At 43.0% G+C, this 20711-nt stretch overlaps 1 protein-coding gene and 1 non-coding gene across 2 annotated transcripts in view; both read right to left on the bottom strand.

Annotated features, from left to right (window-relative positions):
- LOC126177043 (carboxylesterase 4A-like) overlaps window positions 1-20711 on the bottom strand; it is a 388219-nt gene that overhangs the window by 333608 nt on the left and 33900 nt on the right. The gene's annotated exons all lie outside the window — the stretch shown is intronic.
- On the bottom strand, window positions 10229-10301 carry Trnaa-cgc (transfer RNA alanine (anticodon CGC)). Its single transcript has one exon. It is a non-coding gene; the product is annotated as a tRNA-Ala (tRNA).

The raw sequence follows: 20711 nt of genomic DNA on the forward strand, positions 1-20711 counted from the left end.
ACTGACTGCGAGAAAAAAAACTAAAACGGATATTTTCACAGCAACACATTTTTGTCTCGCAGTCGGATTTAAAACAGACCCTTTAAGTTATTACTTAAGAAAATAAGTAGGGAATGTCCGTCAGATTGTTGGTTACAGTATTGCCTAAAAAATTAGAAGTGATTCGACGAAGAACTTTCCGCCGAATTTCCTAATAACGTTTCCCCATAATAAGAGCTTATAATGCACGCCTGTTTGAATGTTTATTACAACACTATGTAAAAATTTGAAGTAAACGAGTTAAGAACTTTTTGAGATTCTTTTCCTAACAACGTTTCCGATTTACGTATTATAGAAATATTTACGTGTTATACAAGTGTACAGCCTACGTCAATTCGAATGTATATTACAGCATTGTGTAAAAATATGAAGTACATAGGTCAAGAATTTTTCGAGATTTTTGCGAACAACGTTTCCCCTATGTCCACCGAAGTGTTCATTACAGAACTGTGTAAAATTTGAAGTAAATCGGTCAAGAACTTTTCGAGATTTTTGCTAAGAACGTCTTGTCTTGATTATGGTAGTATAGACATTAGACTATATTCATTCTTCTGCAGAGAAAGAATCACTTGCCACGAATATTGTGGCATTATGTTAGAGAGTTTTATATATTGTCTTTACCTCAATTACAGGATTTCATTGTCCGCTTTATGGAGTGGTACCAAGTTAAGAGCTTACAGGGCCACACACTAGCATCATTCTTTGGAGTTTAGACTTAATGCATATGATTGTGGTAACAATCATCTAGTTTTGCAATTTTTGTTGATTCAGATGAACAGTTTACACATGCGAAGAAGTTCCAATAGGACATAAGTACTGTATTAGATGCTGTGCAACATGCGACTACGTATGGTCATTTAACATGCTATGTTTGTATGTCTTGTTTCAGAGGTGATACATTTTTGTGCGTACCGTGATTGGCGTGTGATCATTAACCTTACTTTTAAGATCCTGAAACTTGAGCAACTGATGACAGCGACATTTCAAGTAACTGGAACTTAAATTTTGTGCACTGCTGTTGGTTTAGTTTTTTTACGTAAGCACAATCTACCTTGTACATTTTATTTGGCTACTTCTTTTTGGCTTTAAAGAGCTACGTTAACGCGTAGGTAGCGATAGTGGAGATTGCGGGATCCTCATGAAGGAGTTGGCTGCTGTTCGCAAACAGCTGGAAGGTGCTTCATCGTGTGCCGACCTGCTTCCTTTGGGGCTGCGACCTACTGCGGAGACGGAGAGGCAACGAGGTCTTTCGCGAACGTGCCGCGAAACAAGCCAGCAACTCCTGTTGCCTGGCGCCAATTGGGCTTCTGAGCGAGTTATGTCCAAATGTTTTGCGCGAACGTTGTGTGGAGATAATGGCCAAAAGGCTAGTCCCATACTGTTACCATGAGTGAATCTTGCCTTCTCGACCAGTGGTCTCATCTCTGTCGACATATAGTAAATGCTTGATGGCCCCTTTAAGGGAAAAAGGAAAATGAATGAAATGAGTACTCAATACGTATCTTGGGAGCATTGTCCACTAGGAGAAAGAAGCCATCACGGGAACAATTGAGAGTTCAGTTTGAAATCAGTTGCAAATCGTCGCTGACGTCAGCACCAGCGACGTCTGTCGCATGGTTTCCGAGATCATTCTACGTTCTTTCCAGAAACTGACGGAAGTGACGTTGACACTAGGGATTATTCCTGAGGCCTCAGCACAGCTTTTGATTTGAAGCATTGTTCCGAGGAATGGCTGGGGTCCCGAGTCTGCAACAAACTGGCGTGTCTAGACCAGAAGTTTAGTGCTTCTGTGACGAGCTCATTTATCCACTCCCCGACATACGCTACACAGTGGAGACTTTCAACGTCCTTCTCTAAAGGTCTGGAGCGCACTCTACACCGGGAACGGCAAGTCGGATGGCAGAGAATGGGTGGAGTGCAAACTGACAAGCACAGTAGCAACAGGGGTTGTTGGCAACCAGATTCAAATTAATCGGTCATAGTCACCCAAACATAGGAACTTGATATCGTAGCAGTATCCCGATCATTGTTTAGTAGTAGATGATGACTTTAATTTGCCCGGTATCGAGTGGGAAAACTGTGCTTACATTATCGCCGATGTGGATGAACTGTGTTGCGTAGTGATCAGGGGAGTAAGTACTGTCATGGAGATCCTGGAACAAGTACATGCAGTGTAGCCCCGTCCCCCTCCCACTCTCGATTTATTCATACATGGATGACTCAGGTTATTTATTTGTCCGCAGATCTCTGGCGTACGCGACAGTAACCCTACTTTCGTCAACCGACGACGATTGATGAACAAAGGGATAGTGTTGTGTAAACCAGAGATCTACGGACACTGGTTATTTAATATTGGCTCCTGATCTGACTGCACACGAGATTGTATTCTTCCCAATTTACGTTGGCCAAGGGCGTGGAGATGTGTACCGGAACACCGAAAATGCTTGCGTAAATAAATTAAATGCACAAGAGACGGCTGCAGGTGTTTTAATTTCCATTTCATTTGAGACTAGCACATCCTAGCTACTAAACAGCCTGCTAGGAAGCTGACAGAGAAAACATACTATAGTCTCGTGCATAGATAATAAGGGCCATTAATCAACCCTAGAATGTTATTCACACTCAGATCCAGGCGGAAAATGTATCAGAGTATCCTGAGAAGTCTGGTCAGATGTTAAGCCAATGGATGGACCCAAACTATCCATACAATCTCTCGTGAATCTGTCTGGTGTTAATTCTTTAGATTGTATGTATAAATCAGAAATACTGAATTCAGAAGTTAAAAATGAATTTACGCATGAGAATACAGGCATACCAATGTCTGACAGCCGCATAAACTAACAAATGAGACGTATTGATGTAAGCACAGGGGCGAGGGGAATGGGAAACTTGGTTCTACTGAAAGGATTCTGAGAGAATAGTGTGCATTTGCGAAAGGAAATCACATAGAAGATGGTACGTGACGAATTCAAAAGTTGTGGCTTTTGGAAACATTGAATGGTGATGACACCAGACACAGGCACAGTCACAAAGACACACTGCTAGGATCGTAACACACCTGTATAAAAGATATCAAAACGTAACAGTGATGCTCGGACAAAAAAATGGGAATTTTTGCAAGAGAGATGACGTAGATCTTGCGAAATCCTGTTGGGTAACTTCATAAAACCTGTATTGGAAGTACTCTGTGCGACCATTCTGATTAACGCCATCGTACACTACGCGATCAAAAGTGTCCGGACACCCCTACATAATGGAAAATTGACCATTAGATTACAAGGTGCGGGCCCTCCAGAGTAAAAGGAGAAGCAGTAACAGCAGACTGAGTCGGTCAGGATAGCTCAGTGACTTCCACAGTGGGCTAGTCATTGGATGCCACCTGAGTAACAAATCCATTTGGTACATTTCAACCTTTTTAAAGCTGACAGTAGGAATGAAGTCGATTGCTGTTGATGTGATTGTGAAGTGGAAACGCGAAGAAACAACCACGGCTAAAGACCTCATGTAATGATGGATATGGACCGTCGAATATTGCGGAGGGTAAATGCAGAAAATCTGATGAAAAAAGCGGAAGAAATAACTATTGAGTTCCAGAGTGTTACCAGCAGTCTAGCTAACATCGCGACTTTGCGTAGAGAGATAAGAAGAAAGGGGTACAACGCTCGAGCAGCTCTTCTTAAGCCACGCAGTTCCATAGTCGGTGCTAAGCGAAGCTTTAAGGTCAGGTAAAGAACGACGCCGCTGGATAGTGCATTCTGAAAACGAGTGATTGGCAAGGATGAGCCACACCGTAACTTTGAGAATCTGATGGGAGGGTTTGGGTTTGGCGAATGTCTGGAGAACTTATCTGCCGTCATGTGTGGTGCCAACAACGAGGTACGGAAGAGATGGTGTTACGGTATGGGGGCGTTTTTGTCATTAGGGCATGGTTCTCTTATTGCACTTAAGAAATCGATAAATAAGGAAGTATATGAAGCAGCAGTGTGTAAGGTCTACCAAAAACAGTAAAAGAACAGTTCGAAGACGATTGTTCTGCCCAGAGTCCCGATCTGCTCCCAATGGAGCACACTTGGGATGAGGTAGATGCTCAAGACCGCAGCGTCCAACATCATAACCTCCTCTCGTTTTGGCTCCTGAGGATGAATGGGCTATCATTACATTCCTTCGCAAGCATTAAGACAGCTCACTGAAAGTGGCCCAGCAGAGTTCAAGCCTTCATAAAGGCGAAGGGTGGACACACCCCATACTAATGTCCATCCGCATACTTTTGATTAGATAAACTCGCATTCTGATAAAGAGAATGTATTAGGAGAGGTTACAGTGCGTACAGCCCCTCGCTCAATACGCTGATCGTACAGGACAGATAATTGCTAATAGTGGTACAAAGTACCCTCCGCAATGTCCTATACAATGGCTTGCGCAGTATACACGTACATGTTGATGTAAAAAGGTTTGAAAGAACAAAGCGTTGTTTCCATGTTGCACTAATTTAGGCTGGATCGACGACGAGTAGCGGAGGATCTGCTGTCATTTGGAAAGCCAATTGCGACTGTCAGCCGTACGCTCGTACCTGTCACAACGGGGCGTTGCTCCGCGAGTAACGTATCCTGGCATGGCTGCACGGGGATTGACAGCTTGTCACGGCTGAGCGCTGTGGCGAGGGCTCTAAATCGTGCTGAATACGGAAGATAAAGCTGCACAGCGCGGGCGCCAAAATTAACAACACCAGGCTACAGGTACCGTGGTTACGCACCCTGAATGCGAATGCGTGTTTCACTAACTATATAGTATATTACATGAACAGTAGGAAATAAAACGCGGAACAAAAGAGAACTAAGTTTTCAGTCACCAGACACTTATTCACCTATAATATATTATGAACGAAATTGGTTCACTGATACAACTACACTCGAAAGTACTGTCCTGTTCACCAAAAGAATCAACTTTGGGCTGGAAAAAAAAATTTCAGACACGCTTCAGCATGAGTCAACAAGGTATTCAAATATCAATAATCATCTTTTAACGTGCGTGGTCTACAAAGCAGATACACCGTACGCCCAGGCTCAGCCATTTTGCTGCCACTTTGATTGAACGCACACACAATGGAGATAAAACTGTCGGTAACAAACGGCAGCGGCAAGAAAACCGGTTTTTGATGGACTGTAACAGCGATGTCTGTCTAAGTAAATTGGTGTGCAAAACTGAAGGGTGAAAGTAACTTTGGCATTATGTGTCACTACCAAGTAACATAATTCGATGGAAGCTGGATCATACATACACTGCACAACGCAATTAAAGGCTCACTTTTTCGAAACGCCGTAATTGTCCCCCACTGCGTCATAGAAATTTCAAATTAGGCTCGAAGGTGTCTACAACCTTCCAGCATAGTGGTGCAAAATCCTGTGGCACTGCAAAGTCGCCCTTGGGCTATGCGATGGTTGAAACAGCGAGATGTCGACACATGCGACGAAAAGGCCAGAGCTCAGAAGTTCTGGAGAGGTGTAAAGTGCGTTAATTGTGTCATATTGGCACCAAATACCACCACTTTTCTACCCAACGCCACTGTGGACATGTCGCACGATAGGAAGATCCTAGGCGCCTGCACGCAGGCCACACTTCTGCTTTTCGCCTGCTTGTAGGCATGCGAAGTTTCAAGGGGTTGCGTGCATGTAGGAGTCTGCCACAGTTTGTTTCCGCATAGACACATTTAGTAAATGCTCAACAAAAGTCGGCTGATAGCACTGATGGTGTTGCTGAAGTGAGGGTTCTTAGAGGGACCCATTGCCATTTTATTTACGCACGTATCCGTGTTGCACCCCTCCATGATCACGCCACAAAATCGATCGAAAGAGAAGGGCTGAAAAAATGTCCTTTGCTGCTTCAGATCGTGTTCACATTCCGTCTTGTGGTTGCCAATGGCCCCTAGTAGTACATTTCATACACAGCAGTAGCACTGCACTCCAAAGGGGCGTGAAAATGTTTGGTTGCTTGCCTATGATACACTTAGAGAAGGGTTGAATTATCCGGGAGGGGTGTCAGTAGTAACAAAGGTTGTCAAGAACGTCATCCTGCTTCTGATCATACTGCGAACTGTCGTTTTCGAGAGCAAAATGTGTGGAAAGCAACGCTCCAGGGAAATGGGTTCTGGAGTTCTTTCATTAAAGCCCTTTATGCCACCACCTAAGGCTATTTTGTATCAGTTCTGGGAGGCGGTGTGTCTGAAACATTTTCCACGACCACACACAAGAAAAACGCTTGATATAAACGCTCAGCGTCGCTTCCTGACTTCCATCGCAGAGGCGTTAAAGAAAGGCGTGAAACGTAAGTAAGTGGGGGTGTGACGACCTTCCCATCGCGCAACGCGTCCACGCTGGCTTTGGGCAGAAGTGTGGTGAAATTTGGTGCTAATGTGACATCGCTAAGCCACCCTACACGTCACATTAACTCCTGAGTTTTGGCCTTTTTCTCACACTTGCTGTTTGACGTCTCGCCGAGGCCGAGGGTGATGTCGCAGGGCGTCAAGCTTTTGCACCATTACAGAGGAAAGTTGTATGCGCCTTTGAACCAAATTTCAAACTTATTCGGCACAACGGGAAACGATTACGGCGTTTGGAATAAGAGATCCTTTAATAATCTTGCGTAGTGTAGGAGTAAGATGACACTTTCAATCAGAGAGTAACTACACTGACATCATCGCGATTCTTGATGGTCTCCCAAACATTTCAGACAGCGGAATATGGTTCTTACTAGGGCGTGTGATCATCGTGGACGGCAATGCATGCTCTGCAATGTGCTGCTCTGATGGAGACAATGGTGGCGAGAAGTTATTGTGGTAAGGGTGTTCCATTCCTGCGCAGCACAGTAGACAACTGCTGGACTTTTCTGGTGCATATGGACGTGCTACAATACATTTCCGCCGGCCTATGTGGCCGAGCGGTTCTAGGCGCTTCAGTCCGGAACCGAGCGCCTGCTACGGTCGCAGGTTCGAATCCGGCTTCGGGCATGGATGTGTGTGATGGCCTTAGGTTAGTTAGGTTTAAGTAGTTCTAAGTCTAGGTGACTGATGACCTCAGATATTAAGTCCCATAGTGCTAATTGAACCTTTTGAACCAATATGTTTCCCCAACACATCGCACACGTGCTCGATTGGATTTAAGTCGTGAGAATAGGCAGCGCTGTCCATTCACCGAATATACTCTCGTTCCGAGATCTCCTTCATCTGCGTTGTTAGACGCGGTCGCGCATTGTCATCCACAAAAATGAAGTGATGACAGACTGCACCATTCAAAAGAGGCATATGGGAAAGGAGTCACAGTAACGCTGACCGGCGAGTGTTCATCTCTCGCCGCATGAAGATGCGTCCAGCATTGTCGAACATGTTTTGTTGTCCACGTGTTATCGTGTGTGGTGGTACAATCGTGTATGGGCGAATTGACCTCCCAATCTCTGAACACGGTACACTTAGCGGTCAACGTTATAGTGACACTGCGCCCCATCCCTGGACGCGTCTTTTCAAGGGTGCGTTCGCCTCATTTTCGTGGATGACAATTCGCAACCGCATCGAAAGGCGCAGGTGGGGATCTTGCAGGATTTTCGGCGAATGTACTGGCCTGTCGGTTTCACCGAAATGAATCCCATCGAGCACTTGTGGGATGCATCGAGCAGACATTTTACAGCGTGTCCATAAGTACCTACGACTATCCGCATTTGTCAGCTACGTTGGCAGAGGTATGGAATGCCTTACCACAACAAAACCTTGCCAACAACCTTGTCGCCAGCATGGAGAGCATGCATTGCCTTTCATGGTAATCATACACCCTATTAAGAGCAACATTCCGCTGTTTGAAACGCCGTGGGGGACATAAGGAATTGCGGCTATTTCATTGTAGTTACTGTCTCAATACAAGTGTCTTTTCTGTTCGTGGTATTGTGTATTTCTTTACGTCATTTTCTGTACTATCGAGGCCCACGAGAAAGACAGTCCGCGGCGCTTACGTCACGAAGGTAGGCCTGAGCTCGCTCGCTCAACTCAGCAGATTGGATTGCATTGGATTGTTTGGGAGAAGAGACCAAACAACGAGGTCATCAGTCTCATCGGATTAGGGAAGGATGGGGAAGGAAGTCGGCCGTGCCCTTTCAAAGGAACCATCCCGGCACTTACCTGGAGCGATTTAGGGAAATCACGGAAATCCCAAATCGAGATGGGTGGACGCGGGATTCAACCGTCGTCCTCCCGAATGCGAGTCCAGTGTGCTAACCACTGCGCCACCTCGCTCGGTGGCCAACTCAGTAGACCAAGTGCGCTTCTACACCTGTTAACTCGTAACTAGGTGTGCACGTGCAAAGGAGAATTGCATCTTCTACTGGTAACCGATATTATGGAGTCTTACTGTTATTAGACCTACAATGATCGGGAGTCCGTAGGCCTACTCATAATTTCTTACGGCTGTGCTGGGGTACAATAAAACTGAAATCGTGCGGAAATGATTATCATTTGCATAAACCACCACTTCTTGTATGAAATCAGGACTGTTAAGCAGAAGAGAGTAAATGCTATAAACAGTCCGTTATACCGTTTATATCGAGTATTGATCTTAAATTTTGTTGTAGTACCGTTAATGAGTAAGACTCCACAACAGCAGATTCCAGTAGAAGATGCAATTCTCGTTAGTACGCGCACGTCAAACTGCGAGTTTTGAAACGCACTTGGTCTGCTGAGCTGAGCGGGCGATTGAGTTCAGGCCTACCTCCGTGACGTACGCGCCGCGACCTATCTCTCTCGTCGGCCTCGTGTACTATAGTGTAGCAGTTCTTTCTATGTATGGCCCAAGTTACATCGAGCAGTGTTACTACGCTGTGAAGCATAATGCGGAAGTTACTTTCATTCCTATGTTTTGCGCTCCACTGTAGTTCCCACGCACATTTCTGACCAACATTTGTCGGACGGTTCTGTTGGTTGTGGGCAAATGCCGCAACTCGTATCCCTTCCCATTTATTACCAACCACGAAACAGCACGCTTTGCTGCTTGGAGTAGAAAATGGTGTATAAAGTAGCAGTGTATCCGTTAATGCATAATAGTTAATTTTAGGAGCAATACATCGAGTAACGTGACTCGCTCATCAAGAGCGCGTGGATTACAGCAGCAGCCTCGACGCAATGGAACCTGTGAGAAGGAGACGTAAGAGTGTTTCTATTCCTTCAGCGGCTTATTTAGCTTTGCCAGTCGGCCTACTTCTGTCATCGATGAGAAGCAGTTATCACTTTCGTTACAAGTTGAGACTGCGTCGAAACAACTGATACGAGTTTTCGCTTTCGGGACTTTGTACACAGAATTTTATTGCATAAACCTTTAATAGGAAAAAGTATTCACTTCAAGGAGTAGGAACCCTTACCAAATTGCTATCGTCGGCAAGGTTACTGAGAACAAGATCTGAAGCAGTTTTCTTACGATGCTAGCGCTATGACAAACTACTTCAGGGCCTTGAAACCTGCCGGTGGTCGGCCCGCTGCTTTCTTACTGCCAGGGCCGCGCCTTGCGTTACGCCCTTCCGCCGTTCCGCTGGGGGACGCGCGGCCGAGGCCAGAACCTTGTTCTCCGTGACATCCGCGGTTCCAGACTTGCAGCGTTACGTGCAACAACCACTCGTGCATTTCCTATGAGGTCACTACACTGGTGAGTCATAACGTTATGACCACGGCACACCGCTACTCTGAACGACGCACAGTGGGGCGTTTGTACCGAAACCTGGCCAAAATTGCAAAAATTGAAGTTTGCTTAATGATTATAGCAAATATTTTTATAGTAACCGACCAACGGTGGGTTTATAACTTAATTTTCAGGTGCCCGAGACAGGTTTGCTAGACCCTAGCAACAGTTTCAGAGGAGTTTTTTGCTGCAGGGGGAAGTTTTTCTTGATTCTAATTTTTTGTGGCTATGCTAAATGATTGTTTTAAACTGAAGCAGATCTAAATGCCAAGAGATTGTAATAGCTTGTATTTAAAATGCGGGCTATTCTTTGGGGTGGTGATTAGTGTTTAACGTCCCGTCGACAACGAGGTCATTAGAGACGGAGCGCAAGCTCGGGTTACGGAAGGCTGTGGAAGGAAATCGGCCGTGCCCTTTCAAAGGAACCATCCCGGCATTTGCCTCAAAGGATTTAGGGAAATCACGGAAAACCTAAATCAGGATGGCCGGAGACGGGATTGAACCGTCGTCCTCCCGAATGCGAGTCCAGTGCGCTAACCACTGCGCCACCTCGCTCGGTCGGCTATTCTAATTATTTAAATTTGCAACATAGTAACGCTATTTAAAAGTCTTACTAAACAATATTTTAGTTAGTCCGTAATTTTCTTCAGAGTTTAGAACGTGTGTCTGGGCTTGGTGGATCTATTCTGAAGTCTGGTCGCAACTGGTACGGTCCTGAGAGCGAGCTGCAAAGATAAAAAATGCTCCAATTTCCCCTACGTAAATATAAGATTTTTAAATAATATAATGTTTTTATTCCCCCCCCCCCTCCCGTGAACAATGGACCTTGCCGTTGTTGGGGAGGCTTGCTTGCCTCAGCGATACAGATAGCCGTACCGTAGGTGCAAACCACAATGGAAGGGTATCTGTTGAGAGGCCAGACAAACGCGTGGTTCCTGAACAGGGGCAGCAGCCTTTTGGGCAACAGTCTGGATGATTGACTGATCTGGCCTTGTAACACTAACCAAAACGGCCTGGCTGTGCTGGTACTGCGAACGGCTGAACGGCTGAAAGCAAGGGGAAACTAAAGCCGTAATTTTTCTCGAGGGCATGCAGCTTTACTGTATGGTTAAATGATAGCGTCCTCTTGGGTAAAATACTCCGGAGGTAAAATAGTCCCCCATTCTGAGCGGGGACTACTCAAGAACACGTCGTTATCATGAGAAAGAAAACTGGCGTTCTACGGATCGGAGAGTGGAATGTCAGATCCCTTAATCGGGCAGGTAGGTTAGAAAATTTAAAAATGGAAAGTTGGATATAGTGGTAATTGGTGAAGTTCGGTGACAGGAGGAACAAGACTTTTGGTCAGGCGAATACAAAATCAAATAGGGGTAATGCAGGAGTAGGTTAAAATAGGAGTGCGGGTAAGCTACTACAAACAGCATAGTGAACGCATTATTATGGCCAAGATAGACACGAAGCCCACGCCTACTACAGTAGTACAAGTTTATATGCCAACTAGCTCTGCAGATGACGAAGAAATTGAAGAAATGTATGATAAAATAAAAGAAATTATTCAGATAGTGACGGGAGACGAAAATATAATAGTCATGAGAGACTGGAACTGGGTAGTAGGAAAAAGGAGAGAAGGATACGTAGTAGGTGAATATGGAATGGGGGTAAGATATGAAGGAGGAAGCCGCCTGGTAGAATGTTGCGCAGAGCATAACTTAATCATAGCTAACACTTGGTTTAAGAATCATGAAAGAAGGTTGTATACATGGAAGAACCTTGGAGATACTAAAAGGTATCAGATAGATTATATAATGGTAAGACAGAGATTTAGGAACCAGGTTTTAAATTGTAAGACATTTCCAGGGGCAGATGTGGACTCTGACCACAATCTATTGGTTATGAACTGTAGATTAAAACCGTAGAAACTGCAATAAGGTGGGAATTTAAGGAGATGGGACCTGGATAAACTGACTAAACCAGAGGTTGTACAGAGTTTCAGGGAGAGCATAAGGGAACATTGACAGGAATTGGGGAAAGAAATACAGTAGAAGAAGAATGGGTAGCTTTGAGGGATGAAATAGTGAAGGCAGCAGAGGATCAAATAGGTAAAAAGAGGAGGGCTAGTAGAAACCCTTGGGTAACAGAAGAAATATTGAATTTAATTGCTGAAAGGAGAAAATATAAAAATGCAGTAAATGAATCAGGCAAAAAGGAATACAAACGTCTTAAAAATAAGATCGACAGGAAGTGCAAAATGGCTAAGCAGGGATGGCTAGAGGACAAATGTAAGGATGTAGAGGCTTATCTCACTAGGGGTAAGAGAGATACTGCCTACAGAAAATTAAAGAGACCTTTGGAAGAAAGAGAACCACTTGTATGGATATCAAGAGCTCAGATGGAAACTCAGTTGTAAGCAAAGAAGGGAAAGCAGAGAGGTGGATGGAGTATATAGAGGGTCTATACAAGGGCGATGTACTTGAGGACAATATTATGGAAATGGAAGAGGATGTAAATGAAGATGAAATGGGAGATATGATACTGAGTGAAGAGTTTGACAGAGCACTGAAAGACCTGAGTCGAAACAAGGCCCCGGGAGTAGACAACATTCCATTAGAACTACTGACAGCCTTGGGAGAGCCAGTCCTGACAAAACTCTACCATCTGGTGAGCAAGATGTATGAGACAGCCGAAAAACCCTCAATAAGAATATAATAATTCCAATACCCAAGAAAGCAGGTATAGACAGATGTGAAAATTACCGAACTATCAGTTTAATAAGTCACTGCTGCAAAATACTAACACTAATTCTTTACAGTCGAATGGAAAAACTAGTAGAAGCCGATCTCGGGGAAGATCAGTTTGGATTCCGTAGAAATATTGGAACACGCGAGGTGATAATGACCATACGACTTATCTTAGAAGCTAGATTAAGGAAAGGCAAACCTACGTTTCTAGCATTTGTAGACTTAGAGAAAGCTTTTGACAATGTCGACTGGAATACTCTCTTTCAAATTCTGAAGGTGGTAGGGGTAAAATACAGGGAGCGAAAGGCTATTTACAATTTGTACAGAAACCAGATGGCAGTTATAAGAGTCGAGGGACATGAAAAGGAAGCAGTGGTTGGGAAGGAGTAAGACAGGGTTGTGGCCTCTCCCCGATGTTATTCAATCTGTATATTGAGCAGGCAGTAAAGGAAACAAAAGAAAAATTCGGGGTAGGTATTAAAATCCATGGAGAAGAAATAAAAACTTTGAGGTACGCCGATGACATTGTAATTCTGTCAGAGACAGCAAAGGACTTGGAAGAGCAGTTGAACGGAATGGATGGTGTCTTGAAGGGAGGATATAAGATGAACATCAACAAAAACAAAACGAGAATAATGGAATGTAGTCGAATTAAGTCGGGTGATGTTGAGGGTATTAGATTAGGAAATGAGACACTTAAAGTAGTAAAGGAGTTTTGCTATTTGGGGAGCAAAATAACTGATGATGGTCAAAGTAGAGAGGATATAAAATGTAGACTGGCAATGGCAAGGAAAGCGTTCTTGAAGAAGAGAAATTTGTTAACATCGAGTATAGATTTAAGTGTCAGGAAGTCCTTTCTGAAAGTATTTGTATGGAGTGTAGCCATGTATGGAAGAGGAACATGGACGGTAAATAGTTTGGACAAGAAGAGAATAGAAGCTTTCGAAATGTGGTGCTACAGAAGAATGCTGCAGACTAGATGGGTAGATCACATAACTAATGAGGAAGTATTGAATAGGATTGGGGAGAAGTGAAGTTTGTGGCACAACTTGACCAGAAGAAGGGATCGGTTGGTAGGACATGTTCTGAGGCATCAAGGGATCACCAATTTAGTATCGGAGGGCAGCGTGGAGGGTAAAAATCGTAGGGGGAGACCAAGGGATGAATACACTAAGCAGATTCAGAAGGATGTAGGTTGCAGTAGGTACTGGGAGATGAAGAAGGTTGCACAGGATAGAGTAGTATGGAGAGCTGCATCAAACCAGTCTCAGGACTGAAGACCACAACAACAACAACACACACACACACATATATATATATATATATATATATATATATATATATATATATATATATATATATATATATATATATATATATATAAGTGCGTGTACTGACTTGCATAACTCATTTAAGTTTTATGTGTTTCTAAATTTGTTTTTATTTAAACCATTCTTATAGATCAACCAATATCTCCTTTCCCATCAAAACAGTACGCAGTTATAATAAATTTGCGCATTACATTTTTTGAAAAAGTAAACTCATACCTTCATGTTCACAAATCTACAAATTAGGAGCCTCACTGCAAATTCATAAATTCAAAATTTATAGTACCTACTGTAAGCATATGGGCAGAATAGTAAATACTTACAGGTATTCGTCATACGAGTTCTCTTCCAATATAACATGAGGTTATGTATAAGCATAATCAGGAGCTGAAGCTGAACATTTTGGGCCAGAAGCCTGGGACTACCGCCCGTCAAGATCGGGATCATTAGACTAATGAACGTAATAGCCGCGCCAACCTAGACAACAGTTATTGACACATACACCTAAAAATGTATATATAACAAAGAACATGAAATGCCACTGTACGTGTAGCTAGAATTACTGAGTTAGTTTGAGAGAATATTAAAAAAAAATTAGTGACAGAAATAATGGCAGACCAACTATTTATGGACAACCGCGTATGTGACGAGACATTTGGCAACCAAATAAACAATTTTTTCAGCCTTCAGTTGCAAGGTAATTTTACTCGTTTACCTAGGTTTCAATTCCAGTAATGGAATCTTCTTCAGAACAAAAAATGAAATTATTTTGTGAGCCAAACACTGGCCATGTCACAGATTAAAAATTAAAACATTAAAGACGCATAATCTTATGATTATGTGTCTTTAATGTTTTAATCTTATGATTATGTGTCTTTAATGTTTTAATTTTTAATCTGTGACATGGCCAGTGTTTGGCTCACAAAATAATTTCATTTTTTGTTCTGAAGAAGATTCCATTACTGGAATTGAAACCTAGGTAAACGAGTAAAATTACCTTGCAACTGAAGGCTGAAAAAATTGTTTATTTGCTGTACATTTCACAGTTGCTGACACGCTGCAATATGTTAAAGATTTGTACATTTGGCAACCATCATGGAAGCATATCTGTCATCATATCGTCACTAATATCTATGCAGTAAGTTAAGGGTATCTCAGCAGTTTATGCTGAAATTTTCAACCCAAATGAGGCGAATTTGTGAAAAGTTGCTTGGTACAAACTGAAAGACAAACTGACAAAGGCATACCGAGTCCTCCCAGGTGCTTCTCTAAGCGGTTTAGATGTATCTACACTTATAATTAAGTTAAAAGCGAACGGGAGTGCTTTAAACTTCTAAAACTATCAAAATAATTTTGTCCAAGATTTCGGTACGAGTAGTCCACTGTGCGCCATCTGGGGGTGCAACGGGTGCGTGCAGAGCGGAGACGAATGAGGAATCATTATAGCGACGACAAGGGCCAGATATGCGCAGATCTACTGAAATAAACTACTTCGACAAAGGACAGACGTTTATGGCCCGGCGTCTGGGAATAGGAATCCGCGAAATAGCGAAGCGCTGGTGGGCTATTCTCGTGCTGCTGTCGGGAGCATCTATGGAAAGTGGCTGAAGGACGATGAAACTACGAGCAGGCGACAGGGTGTTGGACGTCCACGCATCATCACAGAATGCGGTGGTCGGATACTTGGTCCCCCTGTGAAGCATGAGAGATAGTAATCTGTGGCTAGAGTTTCTCTCTACCAAAACTACCGTACGAGAGTTTTGGTACGATACGTAAACGACGTAGTAAATGGTAGGGTTACCGGTAGTATTGGCAGCATTGGCATGGAGAGAAACATAAGTGAATGTGAAAGAGAGAAATTGGGAGCAGACGATTTGTCTTTGTTATATTGTTTGTTCTATTCTTTACTTTGCTCACAATTGGAACCGCACATCCCTGAATGACGGTCCATTGTGTATTTTATGTCCGTAAAGGACGTAAATTGCATATTATAAGTAATAAAAATTAGTTCATCGCCTAACATCTACGCTTTTATGCAACCAAAGCAATTACTTTTGATACAATCACAGGTAAAATGCACAAAAATAATATAATTATTGTTAATATTTCGTATTCAACAGAACGTTTTTCATCATGAGCAAAAGTAGGAGTTCCCTGTTATTATTGATAAATCCGAAAGTTCAAAGTGGTTCAAATGGCTCTGAGCACCATGGGACTTAACATCTGAGGTCATCAGTCCCCTAAAACTTAGAACTTCTTAAACCTAACTAACCTAAGGACATCACACACACCCATGCCCGAGGCAGGAGTCGAACCTGCGACCGTAGCGGTCGCGCGCTTCCAGACTGTAGCGCCTAGAACCGCTCGGCCACCCCAGTCGGCAATCCGAAAGTGGTTTATGAATACAAACACTTGTGTTAGATAAGTCTGACGAAGTCTTAAAGCACTGTTTGATGTATTTTTAATATGCGAATTTTTCATTTTACCTTTTTTTGAGGAAATTGTGTTTTCTAGCGCTATATGAAAAATTTGTATTGTTTTCTTTATTTTTACTACAACATCCATATGTTTCACGATATAAATAAACAATTTGTGAACTAAACATTCACAATTGGCTGTGAATACTGCTTATTTTTAAGTAAAAGGCTAGAGAAAAACTATGTAGAACAAAAATGTTCTGTAATGTATGCTGCCCTTTAATATCCACACTCAGTTTCTAGACTCTTTATCGCTCCTGGTTTTTGGGGAAATCTAGTAAGACACTAATTGTGTATGTAAAGAAAGAAATCGTTATGAGGTAACGCCCAACAGTTATGCAACACACCTAATTTACAGGTAATGTGGGCACGACCTTAAATGACCAAAGCAACTAGGAAAATTATTGTAGTCTACGCTTACTTATGGTAGTGTGTACGGTAGCCAACATCAATTTTACAACTATATCTGCGGCATATCTGAGAACGGAGTACAATACTGGTGTAGGCACAAGTGATTTGGATCATACCTTTCAGCACAAATTGTTGAACACGGAGTCCCCTAGCGGACGACCCCTGCGTGGTCTTATTATGTATATCCATCGACAATGTGAGTAATGATTGCTGTGGGCATGAGGTCATCGAGAGTGGACTGTACCTGGTCAGAGCCATCATCTAATTCTAGGAAAAGTAGAACTGGGTACTGTGAAGATATTGATTATAAAAAAAAACAACACAAAAAATGCAAACCGAACAAGTATTGGACATATAAGTTAACAGCCACTCATTAATCTGTAATCTGAATCTCATCTATGACTTGGTTCGAAATCGCGCCTCTGTTTATGGATAGAAACACTAATTGGTTGATACTGATTAGCATCGAAGTCAAGAAAGCTTCCACCCTGGCTAGCACGGACAGTAAAGATCTCAGAGATCAAGCAAATGGAATTTAACATATTTGCTATTAAAGACTCTCTGTCTGCGGAGCCGTGGTGTGTGTAATCATCGAATTCAATTCTGCGAAGAGCAATTCTGCAGCGCCGACTTCCTCAGTGCTGCCGGCCGTCATAAATACCAAGTGCATTGCGTGACTGTAAACTCTGACTACACAGAGGACCTCAAACAGCGTCCGTAAACTCCTAGGGTCTACAACTACTGCATTACAATGCTCGACACGAATCAAGAATTATGCTTGCTCATAAACCAAGACTCAAGTGTGCGGTCGTAAACAAGCACTTCGTAATGCCTCAGTTTCCACAAAGATGCATAGATTCGATACTCTGCTCACAGAGAAACGAATGATTCCGCTCCTAGTGACAAAATCAGCACTCTATGAAATATAATAATGACATTGTTCGCTGGTGCCTTACCAGCAATGTCTCAAAATGCTCTCCAGAGACTCCCCTTCACATGTCGTGTTCCAGTTTAGAGCAAACGTTGCAGTGTTAAGGTGCACTCTCCATTCGGATAATCATTGCTCACATTACAAAGGGAATACCTCCCACCCTAAGGATCATACACACTGACGAGCCAAAGAAACTGGTACACCTGCCTAATATCGTGTAGGGCCCCCACGAGCACGCAGAGGTGCATCAACACGACGTGACATGGACTCGACTAAAGTCTGAAGTAGTGCTGAAGGGAGCTGACACCATGAAATCTGCAGGGCTGTCCAAAAATCCGTATGCATAAAGAAAAGGCCTTAACTGTTAGGGAATTCCTATTTTGATCGACGTAGCATTTCCGTAATACTCGCGAGTTTAACGAACATACCGATAAAAAATTCTAGCAGCAATTGCTGCGACGTCTTCCTTTAATTCGAACCGGTGGTGGGTCAAACACTCGTGGAGTACTCAAGAATGGTTCGCCGAAGTGTTCTCTGTGCGGTTTCCGTTATATAAGAGTTACACTCTCCTAGCATCGTTCTACCGACCTCCCAAATCAGATGCTAGGGTTGCTGAAAGGTTCAAAGAAAACTTGAATTTGATTTCAAACTCGTACCCGACTCATACAATTATAGTTGGTGGTGACTTTAATTTACCCTCGATATGTTAGCGAAAATAGATGTTTAATTTTTGAGGTGCGCGTGAAACATCATACGGGATTGCGCTAAAGGCATTCCTTGAAAATTTCGAGGAGTTAGTTCATGAGCCCACGTGAATAGTAAACGATTGTGAAAACACACTTGACGTCTGAGCAACAAATAATCCTGAGCTAATAACGAGCATCAAAACGGATTCTGCGATTAGTGAACGCAGGGCAATTACGTACAACTTAAGCTGGAAGGGACACAGAAAATGTTGTGGGAGAGGCTAACCAAGGACTGCTTTTTATTGGCAGAGCACTTAGAAAATGTAACAGATCTACTAAAGAGAATGCCTATACTACGCTTGTCCTTTCTCTTTTAGAAAACTGCTGCGCGGTGTGGGATCCTTACCAGATAGGACTGACGGAGTACATCGAAAAAGATCAAAGAAAGGCAGCGCGTTTTGTATTATCGCTAAATAGGGGAGAGACTGTCACTGAAATGATACAGGATATGGGGTGGACATCATTAAAGCAAAGGAGTTTTTCTTTACGGCGGAATCTTCTCACGAAGTTTCGATCTCCAGCTTTCTCCTCCGAATATGAAAATATTTTGCTGACGCCGACGTACATAGGGAAAACCGATCACCATAATAAAATAAGGGAAATCAGAGCTCGCTCCGAAAGATATAGGTGTCCATTCTTTCCGCGCGGTTTTCGAGATTGGAACAGAGTATTATTGTGGCTCAAATGGCTCTGAGCACTATGGCACTTAACATCTGAGGTCATCAGTACCCTAGAACTTAGAACTACTTAAACCTAACTAACCTAGGGACATCACACACATCCATGCCCGAGGCACGATTCAAACCTGCGACCGTAGCGGTCGCGCGGTTCCAGACTGAAGCGTCTAGAACCGCTCGGCCACAATTATTGTTAAGGTGGCTTGATGAGCCCTCTGCCAGGCACTTAAATATGATCTGCAGAGTATCCATGTAGATGTACACATGTAGATGTACATGTAGGATTCTCCCCATAAATCAAAGTCGACCACTCGCCTTCTCTACAACCGATCTTATTTGAGCGCTCCATTTCACGTAACTTTCCAAAGTTATGCGTAGATATTCAATCGATGTGACTGTTTTAGCAGCACGTGACTAATACTGAATTTGAACATAACACGACTGTTTTCCATACTAATCTGCAATAATTCAGTTTTCCTACGTCTCGAGTAAGCTGAAATTCATCACACCAAAGAGTGTTATTCTGTATCCTCATACGTTTACCCGTAATTATGATTCTGTGCCGTATACTACAGCGTCATCAGCGAACAGTCGCAGATTGCTGCTTATCTTATCCGTTAGGTGGGATATGTATACAGAGCGGTCCTAGCATACTTCCAAGTTGCACGTCTGACGATGCATAGTTCAAATGGTTCAAATGGCTCTGAGCACTATGGGACTTAACACCTGTGGTCATCAGTCCCCTAGAACTAAGAACTACTTAAACCTAACTAACCGAAGGACATCACACACATCCATGCCCGAGGCAGGATTCGAACCTGCGACCGTAGCGGTCACGCGGTTCCAGACTGAAGCGCCTAGAACCGCACGGTCACACCGGCGGCTCGATGCTTAGTCTTGATATTGTGTTACTGCATAATGTGATGCACACTGTGTGGTCAGCAAAGTAAACCACTACATTGCGATATTTGGAGCACATAGCTTTGGAATGAAGACGTCACTAAACTACGTAACTAATCTCTAATGTCGATCAATTATAGGGAGGTGGTCTTCTGCTGAATTCTTTTGATCTGTGTGTGATATGTGAAACATAAATCCGTGCAGTGTAAACTGTTGGTGTTGTAGCGTGTAAACAGTAACCACACCCCTCCGTTTTAAGAAAATCTAGCTTTTCAAGCATCTGAATGTTTAGCACATATTAAGTTTTTAAAGTCAGTCAGTAATTTTATGAATCGCCGAAAATCAAATTTTCGTTGTTCCCGGAAGCCGTTAGATAGGCAACCATCAACAAGTTCTGTATGACCGTGGGCGTTTATGAATGTAGACCGGTTCACATGCAACCCATTCTCCCTGTCCCCTAAGAGTCTTCAAAGCTTCAGACTCCCTTGTACAAGCTTCAAAGGACTGATTACTTCAAAAATGCGTTAATGTGGCAAATATTAGGCGTTAAAAATGTAAAACCTTTATGGTTCAGAAGGCACCGAACCATAATTGCGTTGGTTTTATCAGCTTCGTATTGGAATAGACAAATAAAAACTAATGAAAACGTAAAAACGAAACTGGTAAAAATAAGACCTTTTTGGCAAATAGTGAAGATTTTTAAAAAAAGCTGGTTTTTTCGTGACTGATTGTATATGACGTCGTATCTACTGAACTA

Source organism: Schistocerca cancellata, chromosome 1, assembly GCF_023864275.1.
Source record: "Schistocerca cancellata isolate TAMUIC-IGC-003103 chromosome 1, iqSchCanc2.1, whole genome shotgun sequence".
Classification (NCBI taxonomy): Eukaryota; Metazoa; Arthropoda; class Insecta; order Orthoptera; family Acrididae; genus Schistocerca; species Schistocerca cancellata.